Genomic DNA, 12,417 nt, shown 5'->3' on the forward strand with positions numbered 1-12,417 from the left:
TGAAACCCTAATTGAAAAGAACTTATGCACCCCTATGTTCATAGCAGCACTATTTACAAAAGCCAAGTGATGGTAACAACCCAAGCACCCATCTGTAGATGAGTGGATCCCAAAACTGTGGTACATTTATAAAATGGAATACTATGCAGCAGAAAGAAAGAAGGAATTTCTGCCATTTGCAAAAACATGGATGGAAGTAGAGAGAATTATGCTTAGTAAAATAAGCCAGGCAATGAAAGGAAAATACTATATGTTATCACCCAATATAGAAGACTAATGAACAACATAAATAAATGAACAAAATCGAACAAGAAACAGAGTAACAGTTATCAGAGGGGAGGAGGGAGGGAGGGAAGGGAGTAAGTAGGGGAAGGCTTTAGCAAAGGAACAAATATAAATAACCCATGAACATGGACAACGGTGTTGGGATGGACTATGGGAGAAGGGTGGGCTGGGTGGGGGGTAGCAATGAGGGGAAAAGTGGGACAATTGTAACAACAACAACCAAAAAAAAAGGTAAATGGATAGCACCCTCTCATAATCAGGGAAATTGGCAGGGGGGCGTGAGCTCCGGCGCCCCGAACCAAAACAGGAGCCCCCAAAGCCCCAATAATCAAATGTTTTGGACTCAGGGCAGTGCAGAGTCTCACACCTTTGCACAGCCACAAGCAGGAGTGCAGGGTTGGACTTGGTCACCACCCAGCAATTAACTCTTAAAGAACAAGATTGCATTTATGTTGCTCCTACCGGAGTATAGGGACCTTTGCCTAAAGGATATGTAGGTTTAATAATTGACTGATTTAGCCTTACTGTTAAGGGTGTTATTACCCAACCAGGAGTTACTGACTCTGAGTTTAATAGAATATTCAAAATTATAATACAAGGCACAGGCTATCATATCATACCTGCTAACACTAGCATAGTACAGCTTATACTTCTTCCTTATGCTGTGCCTACGACTCAAAATGTTAAAAAAGGAAATAAAGGCTTTGGCAGCACTAATAATCGATCTTTTTTGGGGGCTGCCTCTATTAAACTACAAAACCCCAAAAAAGTAAGGAAAATGAAAACTGATTCATAATTTCAGAAAAATAAATGAAATTATACAGCCAATGGAAGCACTTCAACCTGGTGTTCCTAACACAGCTTGCATTCCTAAAGACTGGCCTTTGCTAGTTATTGACTTAAATGACTGCTTCTTCACTATTCCCTTAGCTGAAAAAGATAAGGAATGCTTTGCCTTCTCCATCCCAGTCATCAATAATTCTCAGCCTTTACAAAGATATCAGTGGAAAGTTCTCCCTCAAGGAATGTTGAATAGTCCTACTATTTGTCAGTGCGTTGTTCACCCAATTTTATTACCTGTCAGGCAAGCTTTTCCTGACTCTATCATTTATCATTATATGAATGACATTTTAATAGCTGCCTCTACACAGGCACAATTAGCTAAAACCTTTGAACTTCTACAAAAAACAATTCCTCATTCAGGCTTACAGATAGCATCAGAAAAAAAGCCAGCAGTGTCAGCCTTGGCAGTATTTACGTTTTACCTTATTTAATAGGACAATATGACCTCAAGCGGTAGAAATTGTTCCTTCTACCCTATTAACCCTTAATAATCTTCAACAATTATTAGGAGTTATAAATTGGATATGGCCCAGTTTAGGTATAGCTACTCAACAGCTTAACCACCTTTTTAATACCCTTAAAGGAGACCCAGATTTAAACTCATCTCGTACGTTGTCTCCTCAGGCTTTAAAATAACTTGATATTGTAAACCAGCATATTAAAACAAGACAAATAGAAGAATTAACCCTTTCTACCCAATTAGGCTTTTTTGCTTTCCTACATTACGCTCCCCTATGGGACTTCTAGGGCAGCTACAACTTCAGCTCACTGTGATTGAATGGTTGTTTCTCTCTTACCAACCACAGAAAACTATAACTACTTATATTTCTGCCCTTTGTCAACTAATAATCAAGGGACGAGAGAGAGCTCAGCAATTATTTGGCTATGATCCGGAGGTTATTCGCTTACCTCTAACTCAAATGTATCAACAACAACTTTTTAGTCAATCTCTAGATTTCCAATGTGCTATAGCTGATTATGTTGGAAAGCTTGAAATTAATCTTCCTTCAGATAAACTTTTACAAATATATCTCAATTGAATCTGCATTTTAAAAGTAAAATTAATCCTACACCAATATCTGAGGCAAAAACTATTTTTATAGATAGATCAGGAAAAACTGTAAAAGCAGCCATTACATGGTGGGAAGGACAGAGTTGGAAAGACTGTGTAACTCACAGCCACTCATCCACCCAGAGAGCTGAACTCTCTGGACCCATTAAGGCCCTCATACCATACTCCACATAGATCAAGCTTTGCTTAAGGAGTCTATAGATCCCCAGTTACTTAGTTTATTCCTAACTTTACAAAGTCTAACTGATAGGAGAGCACATCCTGTATTTGTCACCCATATTTGCTCTCACTCAGGCCTTCCAGGCCCTATGACAGAAGGCAACGAACGTGCTAACGCTTTAGTCAGTGTATTAACTACCTTTCAAAAGGCAGTTGCCTCTCATCAGTTTTACCACCAAAATTCTCAAGCACTTCACAAAGAATTTGGCCTTCCTTGCTCTCAAGCTAAGCAAATTATTCGGGAATGCACAGATTGCCAGGCACTGGGTGCAGCGCCTTCCAGTAGTGGAATCAACCCTCGAGGACTGGCGCCCAGATTAGTTTGGCAAACAGATGTCACTCATTATCCACCTTTTGGAAATTTTAAATATCTCCATATATCTATAGATACTTGTTCTGGAGCATTACATGCCTCTGCTCTTACAGGAGAATCTGCTAAGCATATTCGAGCACATTGGCTGAGGCATTTAGTTCCTTGGGATGGCCACAGCAAATAAAAACTGACAATGGCCCAGGCTATATAGCCCACTCCACCCAAGAATTTTTACAGAGATGGGACATTAAACATAAAACAGGAATTCCATATAATCCAACAGGCCAAGCATAGTTGAACGGGCCCACCATACCTTTAAAAATCTTCTCAAAAAACAAAAAAGAGGGAGTATGGAGTCATCCCCAAAGAATCTAAATAATCTAGCAATCTATACTTTAATTTTTTAAATTGTGATGATTCCCTTACTACTCCTATTGAAAAACACTTCTGTCGTCATGGACCAGAAGATAGGAAACCTCGCCCCCTAGTGTTGAATCGGGACCCTCAAGGAGCATAGAACTGGGAAGGCCCATTTGATTTGCTAACATGGGGGAGGGGATAGGCCTGTGTTTCTACCTCTACAGGACCCTTGTGGCTACCAGCAAAGAGAGTGAAACCATACCATGGAGGGCGACCAGCACCAGGAGAACGACCATGCAGAACGGATCGGGTGACTCGAGGACTTGACCAACCAGCTGTCTCAGCTGGCGATAAACGAGTGTCAGGCCCAGAACCAGGCCAGGAATCACAGGCGGAACCAAGCGCATTGCCTGTGTCAGAGGAGACCAGCAGGAGAAGCTGGTGTGTGTGTGTGTGTGTGAGGGGACGGAATGCAAACCCCCCTGAATCTAGAAGTGTAACTTGGGTAGATTTAAGAAACCTTACTAATAGAGCTGAGGAAGTAATGGAAATTGTTGGAGCACTGGACACTCCTGAAAATCACTTTCTAGCTTTTTAAACTATAATGTCCTCTAATTCTATAAGAAATTTAACAATTATAGCTATATTGATTTGTCTCAGAGGTCTAGGCCTCTCTGCTGAGACAGAAGACGTATATTGGAGCCATGTAGTTGACCCACCAGTTTTTAAACTCCTTACTTGGTGGAACTCTGAGCCTCCCCTGTCCAAGAATGACACCAAGTGGACGAGAGGCACCTGGCTCCCAGCTGACGGGCCTTTAAAAGTAAACAAACATTGGCTGCCCATTCCTACCAACACTGTGTATATATTAGAGCATTTGCTTGCCTGCTTCTCCACGCTATCTGACACCTTGTGTTTACCTTTAATGAGTAAGTTTTATGCTCATGCTGTTTATAAGGGAAAGCAACAAGCTAATATATCCATAATAGGGACAGTTGGAATCCAGAAAGAATATCAAATCTCAGTCAGGGCTCCCCCAGAGTTGCCTCTTTGTGAGCTGATTAACCAACCAGCGAAGACTATTACCTGGTCATTCGCTAACATGGACAGGGATAGGTACGGGGGCAGCCATTATTCACGCTACATCTCAAAATCATAGTAGCCCATGGCATGTGAACATCTGGAAAATGGGATTGCCATTTATAGAAAGAGTTATTGGACTTTTCTCTTATAATCAGGATTCTGAGACAGGAAAAAGTTACTTTTAGATAAGGTGTGGGTTACTGTGTGCACCTCTCACCCTTACTTGTTTCTTGCTATTCCTGGGGTGCCACAGCTTAATTATAATCATTCTTATAATATATATCATCTTCATGTTACTGCTGGCTCTATTTACGCTAGCTACATTACTTCGACCAACGTTACTCAGCTTAATTTAACAACCATCTTTATGGTGTGGAGGCAATCAGAGATTTGGTTGCCAGTTAATATCACCAGGAAATAGCGAGACCCTAGAGGTCTCACTGCACTTAATCAAGCTCTTGCTGAGATTAGAGTCTGACACTTTATAGGCACTCTTGTTGCTTGTATTATCTCTGCTGTTATTGTTCTTGCTACAGCTGCCACCGCTGTGACTGCTCTCCTGGAGTCTGTCCAGACTGCCCATGCAGTAGAAGCCTTGCTTACCAACACCACTCAGGAGATGATACAGCAAACTCGCATTGATCAGAAAATCCTGACCCAACTCTCAGCCATGGAATCGGCCATACTGTGGCTGGGGAAATGTCAGGATGCCCTGATTACCAGGCAACAGCTCATTTGTGACCCAGGGTTTTCAAAACTCTGTGTTACTCCCCTGAAGTGGAATTCCAGCCAGCATTCCTGGGCAGACATCCAACATCATCTTTGAGGGGCCTTTTCTACCAATCTTAAAGGCCAAATTGATCAACTGCAGTTTGAACTCCATCAGCAGCTTATGGACATTAAGCATCTTGCTGAACAGAAGGTGTTTCAAACCCTAAATGATAACATTCAATGGCTTAACTGTAAAAATTGGTTTCAAGGTCTAAATTTACATATTTGGGTAATGGAAGCAGCTGGATATTTGTTAATCATTATTATACTGTGTTCTTTGATGTATATGCAAGTTATTTACCTGTGATCATATTAGAGAAAAGCAAGTAGCAAGTTTCACAGGCCTATCTACTATAGGCATCACAAAAAACAAAAAAGGGGGAGATGTGGGCAACCACTCCTCATGGCTTAGGGAATTATAGCCCTGGTCTGAGCAGGACTGCTGCCGGCATCCCGGCCGTGCTTGTCTTTAAGTCTCAACATAAGGCTGTGTGCGGAACATAACTGACAACCACTCAGAGGGAATTGGATCAAAGGATGCTCATTATGCTTTAGAACTTGCTCTGCTTTCTTTATCATTAATGTAACATAAACAATATCTAGCAAGGAGTATATTAAACCTTGTACCTGGTCAAGATGTTTTATTGACCCTGACACTGACTGGTCACTGTGACCCCTGAATTGGTATATGTAATCTGTTACTGTCAAATGCCTGAATGCTATTGGTGATTTATGAATTTTGACCTTGTATCTCTTGTATGTATCCTCCTCAATAAAACACATGAGGGATGAAGGTTTAGCTGCTGTTCTCCACTAGAGAGAGCAGTCACCTTCCTTCCCCCAGACATAATGAAATGTCCTGGGTAAAAGTTTGTTCCGCTGTGGGCATGAAGCCTCTGCTGGACAGAGCGACTTCCAACCGAGCCTAGGGTGTGTGTGAGGCACATCCGGCATAAGTTCTGGTAGTTTTTTGGTGGAATCTTCAGGGTTCTCTATGTACAGTATCATATAACCTGTAACAATTGACAATTTTTCTTTTTTCTTTGCAATTTGGATGCCTTTTATGTCTTCTTGTCTGATTGCTGTGGCTCAGCCTTCCAGTACTTTGTCAAATAGGAGTGGGGAAAGTGGACATCCTCTTGTTCTTGACCTTAACAAAAACATTTAGTTTCTCCTTGTAGAGTATGTTACCTGTGGGTTTGTTATATATAATCTTTATTAGATGGAGGTTTGTGGAGGGATAGGAGTGTGTCTGTCTACCCCTCCATCTTGGCCAGAAGTCTCCTGGGGGTTTTCATAATGGATGGAGATGCAGGAATGAGTCTCTGCTTCAGCGAGTAAAGCACTAAGAGGGATGCCTGTGTCACTGATGGTGTCCATTATTTTAATTTCTTCTCCTTCACTACTCATGTCTCCTCCTTTCCTAGAAGCCAAATGTCCCAAATTGCACTGTTTCAGTTGCCACGTTAGATTCTGGACACAAAATATCAATGCTCCAGAAACAAGACTTCTTTCTAGGGCAACAACATTATGAAATTCAGCCTAACTTGCCAATTCATAAGTAGCACCTTCCTGCTCACTTTCATCCTTCACTAGTTCCATGTCAGATGGAGCCACACAGGCAAAGGAGGCCACATGGGCAAGGGAAGCCCATGGCCTCTGTCATTTTTGGCCAGAGAGCTTGAGGTCCTGACTTCAGGTGGTATCAGAAAACATAAATTAGAGAGGATGGACACTGACTTTAATCTTGGGGAATTAATTTGACTATTTTCCAGTTTTGTTCCAGATACCAGAAATTCCCTCTGATACTAGTGGCTCGGATGCTTTTGGCTAGTGCAACCTATTGAATGACAGGCAAACCCAGATTGGCATCCTGGCACTTTCAGGAAAACAGAGCTGCTGCATGTGTCAATTTCCCTTTGATTTTGTGCATTCAAAGGGTACCATCACTTCCTGGCAATCATGGCCTATGATCTCTAGCAGCAAACCCTTCTCCCTCAAGGGGGTCACATGGTGGGATAAAAAGGACAATTGGATTGGTCTGGGCTCAAATCAAAGCTCTGCCACTTACTGGCTGTGTGACCTTTACCACAGGCCTTAGTTTCACCAACTCTAGGATGACACTAAAAACTCAGGTTTCACAGGATTGTTGTTAAGTTCAGTGCAATGAACACTTGTGAAAGCACCTGCTCAAATGTGGACTTTGGGAGACTGGCTCCCCATGAAACTGTATGATCACAAGAGGCAAGGGTAAGAGAAGACCTAAATGTCTTCTCTTAAAAGATGGTGATGGTTCTGTGCAACTTGGCTTTGCAGCTGCTGCAGCACAGGGCTGAGAGTAAGGGGGTGGAAGACAGAAGACTTACCTTCATGACATAGTAAAGGTGTTCTGCAAAGTAGCTGTGAAAGTTCTGGGTGCATTTCACTGCAAACAAGAAAGCTCTATTAACAGCTCTAGGTAGTAGGCAGCATTATGTTCATGTTTATTTATGTTTTGCCTTGGGTCTTAAGTGTTAACATTGTGCAAATCTTGACCTATTTATTTACCTTGCCTAGTTTGAAAATGAAAGGCTTTGTTTCAGGTGGGATGGGACAGGGAAGGAAGCCTGGGACACTGGGCACAGGTCCAAAGGCCTTGGGACACTGAGCACAGGTCCACAGAGTGAGGTATGAAGTGCAATGGGGGCTGCAAGGCTCTACCCAGTGCAGTCCCTGGGCTCTCACATTCCAGAAATGGCTCTGCCAAGAATCCAGCCACTCAGCTGCACAGAGGAGCCACAGTTACAGTGCTCACTGATCTCAGAGGCCCACTTTACATGTCAGTTATCAGCAAGGTCCTGCATTTGAATTTGCATATGACAAGTGGGCCCAGTCCTGAAGCACTAAGGCACCCAGGGAGATCTGGCCAAAAGAGTGGGCCCCGTAGTTGGTTCTACAGATGCTGCTTCAGAGACTTGGCATCTGGATGGGGGAAGTTGGCATTTTAGTCCAAGGCAGCAGAATGAGCATAGCCTGTCCATGAAGTAGGCAGGTGTTTAAACCCATCTTGACAGCACTGTGTAACTTCATTATTTGACCTCCCTGCCTGGCAATATCTTCATCAGTGAGGTGAATCATGTGAGGCTCAAGGAGAAAGGAATAGGGAGTGCCCAATACAGTAGGGCACTGCACAACCTTGTTATTCCCTGCCCAAAGGTTTATTCAGGAGGTTGTTTAAAGTGGATCCAGCGGTTGACTTAGAAGCTAAGATCTGAGCAGGGGCATGCTTAGGTGCTCTGCAATAGATTGGATCTTTTCACAGCAGTCAAAGCCTGCTGGAGAGTGTCAGATGTCCCAGCCCACCCCTAGAGACCTGTACACATCCACTGACTGCTTGGCCTGTTGTAGTACTGAGTGCCCCAGCATTGGGACTCTGACCTTGGATCTCTCAAAAGAAGAAGTAGAGGAGATGTCCCTCTACCCATGGGCCTCAGTTTTTCCTTCTACAATAACTCCTCTTACTGTGATCTTAGCTCTGGATCCCAAAATGTGCTCTGGGAATAGGGCCTCCTGCTGGACCCGTCCCCATTATTTGGGAGAAGGTGTTCAGTGTTCCCTAGAGTCAGACCATCAATCACTCATCATAATTTCTTTAAACAGAAACAGACACCAGGCCCTTGCTTAGGTCCAGAGAGGTGACTTTCTTCAGGACTTTACAATCAGAACCAGAATATTCCCTGTGTGGTTGCTGAGGTTGACTGCAGACCCTGAGTCTGGCATAACCTTGAAAATATGTGCATATGCACACATAGTCACACAGTCACACTCTCACACATGCACCCACACAGCATAGGTGCTACCTGGGGAGCACAGAGAACAACCACTGGCAGGACACAGCACATTGAAGACACCAAGGGTACAATAGTGCCAGTGTCCTGGGCTAAAGGTTACATTAGAGCATGGCCTTGGGGGGAGTCCCTTGAAGGAGAACATAGGGACTCAGTCACTTGTCATGGCTTCCCTGGGCACTGCCTTGCCCCTGGGCCTTATGGTCTACAAACCCATATGAGTTTGAGGACCAGGCTCTGTGACCTACCCACTGTGCGCATGGCCTCTTCCAGTGAGCCATGGGTCTCACTCTTGATGCTCTCCTCAATGTTCTTGTTGGCTATTTTCTCATATTCCTCAAACACTGTGGAGAGAGGGCTTCTTTTAGGGAATGTGTGGATCTCAGAATGATGCTCCTTGGCTCTCAGATCAGATATTGCACACATAGTGTGCTACCCCTGGCCTCCACTTGGACCAAGGCTTCTTGACTTTCTCTCCAATTCCAGGACTCAATGACACCACATAGTGGATATTATAGATGAAGAGAAAGGGTCTGTGGGCCCAAAACTCCCTCCCTTCCTCCTCAGTATCTCTCATCAGGTGTGTGGCACTGTGCATGCACAGGATGGTGATGAATTTCATCTCATCAGTCCCATAGATCTTCTTGCCCACTGCATACAGATCCTGGTATTGGGACATCCACAACTAGCCCATGAGGGAGAGCCAGGACCTGAGGGAGAGCCCCCATCTGCCTGGCAGGTCATCATTCTCTGCTTGATCTTCTCTTTCACAGGGAGTTCACTATCCCTGAGTGGTTAAATTTTCTCAATAATCAAGTCAAAAGCTGCCCTAAGAAGTCTCTCCACGCTGAGCTTTGCTCTGCCTCTAAGCACGTCCAAGCACTCTGCTGGCAGGCAGGCCTATGGAGAGCTGAAAACATAGCCAGTCCTCAAAGGCCCAGGTCTGTTGGCTGCTTTTATCAGGGCAGAGCTTCAGCAGCCCCAACCCAAATCATTCTCCTTCCTGTTTTTGATTATCCCCAACACACTCACTTTCTTCCTTAGAGACCAGAGGGTACAGGCCTGCACAGGGCTGATCTGGGTCCCAGCCTAGCATCACAGAAGATCCCCATGGGCAGAGGAGCTGGGTTAGTCTGCCAAGCATTGGGCCCTGGTGTCTGGATGGCAAGGTGGAAGCTGCTTAGGGTATAACCTCACCTGTGCATCTTGGAGGGCAAGTCCTGGGTCCACAAAGCTGCTCACATCATCTCTGCTACCCTGGGAACAGAAGAGGTGGCCCTGTGAGGCCAGCTGTCTGACCAGAGAAACTAGGGCTGAGGGGAGAGTCGGGCAAGAGGGCAGGCAGGGTTCTGCTGCTTTTTGGCCATAGGCCTTCAGCAAGCCAGTTATCACCTTCAGGCCTCAGTTTCCTCATGCGTAAAATGAGAGTGGTAAGGACCTTCTCATAGGGAGCTGGGGGATGCAGTAAGCTCAGGTAAGCAACTTGGGTGACAGGAAGCCTGGTCTGAGGACCTGCTCAATGATGGGGCACTCTCTTCCCACTTCTGGGTGCCCTCATGTAACTACATCATGAGAGGCGTGGGGACTCTGCAGTGAGAACTCTCCAACCACACTGAGACACCCCCAGTGAACCCAGGTCACTGGGGCTATACTGTGTGCCCCTGCTCCGACCCTTCTGCACCCTCCTCAGTAGCTGTTCAAGAGCTGCTCCCTGGGGTGGAGCTCTTGAGATCTCCCAGGCTCCCAGATGCCTGGGCTGTGGTACCTGAAGGAGGCAAACCAGGATCCTCTCCAGGTAGCCACTGGTATCTGCTTGGATATCTTCCTCTAGACTGGATCCATAGTCTGCAGAGGAAACAGGATCATGGGGCATGGAACTGCTTTTCTCTCTTCATAGCCTGATTTTTTCCTCCTGGCCCTATCTCCCATACTTCTTCTGATTAAAACCTTCCAGGAAGGATGAGTTCTTGACATGAGGAGCGGACACTGCCCAGGTGTCTGGGTGGCAGAGGCTCCATCACCTGATGGTTGTTCAGAACTAGGAAGTGACATAGACAGCCAGTCCAGCTTGATGGACGAAGATGGGTCAAGCTGGAGAGCCCTGCCATGGGCTGCTGACCAAGCTATGTTTCATCTTGTGGTTTGGCAAAGCCAGAACCTTTAGGCAAACTGCTCACCAGGCAGACCTCATGGAGGACTGGCTGGCCTCAGCATGCCTTGCATGGTGTAGATTCCCCAAGAGCTGGACTGTAGTCCACACTCCCCAGTGAAACAGAGCCCTCAGTTAGCCTGTGCTTGGCAAGAAGGAGCCAGTCCCAGCCACTGACACAACCTGTGGCCTTGTACAGCACTGTCATGCCCTCAAGGGGCAGAGAATTTAGTGGGTCCATGCCTTACCCCAGCAACCTGTGGGCCTAGAGGTCTAGCCCAAGTCATGTATAATTTCATTGTTAGGCACAGGATTTGGTACACAGTAATTGCTCAGCACACACGTGTGGCAAAGCCCAGAAAGGGCTCTTTCCAATGTGGCCTGGTACACTGTGGCCATTCCCAAGTGAGCCTTTAACTCAGGGTCTGCACCCTTCTACTTTGCAGGTCCCTTACCCTTTTCATATGCTTTCATTATCTCCTGCAGCTGTTTCTTGGTCTGAGAAACCAGGATTTCAATGATGACACTCTCCTTGGTTCCTAAGCCCTGTGCATAAATCCTCAGCATGATGGAAAGCTCTGCTTGGGTCGTCCTGCTCTGTCTATACCCTCTTGTGTCAAGATGCCTGATACCTCCTTATCAAAGGCAAATGCAAACAGAGTGGGAAATAACAGGCAATTGAGGAACCAAGCATGAGATTGCAGGGGCTGGTTTCTAATTCCTGCACACTTGGATTAATGATGTACTGGCTTCATCATGGCCAGGTGATAGCAGTCCTGTGTTTGGTGGCAGTTTGAGCAGCGTGTTGCAAGCCTGTTTGGCTCAGCCAAGGTCCAGGTGACCATTCCAAATGGCGGCTCAAGGGGAGCTCAGAGCTTCCAGTGCTAGGCTCTCTTTGGAAAGGAGTCCTAGGCATCACCCCCTGACCCAGTCTTTGTACTCATTACTGCCCCCCCCCGACCCCCCCGGTTCAGTTACCTTCATGGCATCATGCAACTCCTTTGCCTCATATCTGTGTGGTGGGTACATGAGGGCCACGATAAGCTTCTCAAACTTACCACTTAGCTCAGACTTCAAGCTCTTAGTGAGATCCTAATGCAGGAACAATGGAGGGTGATAACATGTATGCTGCACCCACCTATGTGTGGGCAGCAAACTGGCAAGCAAGCCCAGTGGCTTTGGTTAGATTCTAATGAGGGCTCTGCCGTGTGCTAGTCCTGGCTGAGGTTTCTTGAGCCAGCAACGTAACCTCTCTAGGCACCCTTACATATGAAATGGAGATAATGGTACTTCTGCTTTCTGCTTAGGGGATTGGTCGAGAGATTTGTGTGGCCCAACTCAGCTCTCAGCGCAGTGCTAGGAACATCAAAAGCTTGAAATACAAGTTCGTCATTGCTCACCATCAAATCATTTAGTCATCTGCACTCAATAAATGCATGCATGGATTAAGGACCTCCTAAGAGTACTTGTCTCTACAAGAAGCCACAAGGCTGCA

This window comes from Furipterus horrens, unplaced genomic scaffold, assembly GCF_987537825.1.
Source record: "Furipterus horrens unplaced genomic scaffold, mFurHor1.1.pri manual_scaffold_5, whole genome shotgun sequence".
Taxonomy (NCBI): domain Eukaryota; kingdom Metazoa; phylum Chordata; class Mammalia; order Chiroptera; family Furipteridae; genus Furipterus; species Furipterus horrens.